The following is a 1,547-nucleotide window of genomic DNA, read 5'->3' on the forward strand; positions in this document are numbered from 1 at the left end:
GGGGCTCCGCAGCGCCGGCCCCTCCCCGCCGCCTCCGAGCCCGGATTGGCCGGGGGGCTCGAGCAGAGGGGCCAATCGGCAGGGAGGAAACAGCTGGACGGAGCTTGCATTGAATAGAACAGAGCTGGAAGGGACCTTGGAGGTCTTCTAGTCCAGCCCTCCGCTCAAGCAGGAGAACCTATACCAGGAATCCGGGTGACGTGATGCAGGGGATCGCAGGAAGGCGCTTTGGATCGAGTTTGCAAAAGAAGAGAGATCCCTGGGCTCCTGTTTGGAGGGGAGGGGGGCGTTGGGTCGAGAGGCAATACAGGGAGTCCTCGACTTACAGCGGTTTGTTTAGTGACCCCTCGAAAGCGACAACCGCATTGGAAAAAAAGTGACTGATGACCATTTTTCACACTTAACGACCGTTGCAGCTTCCCTACAGTCCCGTGATCAAAATTTGGCTGGCTCAGGAATTCTGGGAGTTGAAGTCCACGAGTCATAAAAGAGCCAGTTGCCTACCCTTGCCCTAGAAGGCAAATGACCAGCTGTCTGCAAGGAGTATAAATCCTTCCATTCCCCACCATTCAGATCAGAACCTGAAGAAGCTTCTTGGATGAGAAGTGAAATGTCTTCAAAGAGGAAAAGAGAGTCCAGTTGCCTCATGGAAAAAACATCTTTGGGTTAACTACAACCTGGATGACTGAGAATCTCCAGACAAGGTTGTGATCATGGTTTTTTGAGCCTAGCAACCATATCAAAATGTTGTTTTTTTCCAGGAGGGTCTATCCCCAACTTGACCCTACAGGTCTTCCAATGGTCCACGTTTCACTGCTGCAATTGCCCATCCACCTGACATTGATCGTATACCATACTCCCCCAACATTATTTCTCCATCATGGCAACTAAGAGGCATGGACTACGACTCCCAGCATTCCCCAGTCAGCATCTTCAAATTGCTACGTTTGAAAAACCCAGGTCCCAGCTCTTGATATAGCCCATATTAATGCCCGGTTTAGACATAGGTAGCTCCCATGGATTATTTCTAAGCAAACATGAAACCACTTTAAACAATCTTTTGGCAAATGCTAATGCAAGTCCCAAATATGTATTTTACAGGTAGACTTACGACTGGCTGCTTAGCAACCATTTGAAATTATGATGGACTCCCCCAAAATTAGTTACTGGGTACCACAACTGGAATTTACCACTATTTGCAGCAGTGATTTATATTTTTTGCTGGAAACTGGCATTTGCGTCTGGTTTGGGGGGGGGGGGAAATGCCCATTGACTAAAAAAACAGATGCATTTAATGACCAGTGGCAACTGATTAACGACTGCCCCCCCAAAAAAGATTGCAAAATTGGGTTGAGTGGTGACTTAATGACTGCCACAATTTATGACTGTAATTCCAGTCTCGATTACGGTCCCACGTTGAGGGCTACTTGTGTAAGTTTTTCTAGCTAAAAGCTTGGAACAATCATCCATAAATTGGTCTGATCAGATCAGATTTGCTTGAAAGGTAGATCTACCATTATGCATTCTATACAGTTCAAGGAAACAGA

This window comes from Crotalus tigris, unplaced genomic scaffold (genome assembly GCF_016545835.1).
Source record: "Crotalus tigris isolate CLP2741 ecotype Arizona unplaced genomic scaffold, ASM1654583v1 scf7180000021352.268788, whole genome shotgun sequence".
Taxonomy (NCBI): Eukaryota; Metazoa; Chordata; class Lepidosauria; order Squamata; family Viperidae; genus Crotalus; species Crotalus tigris.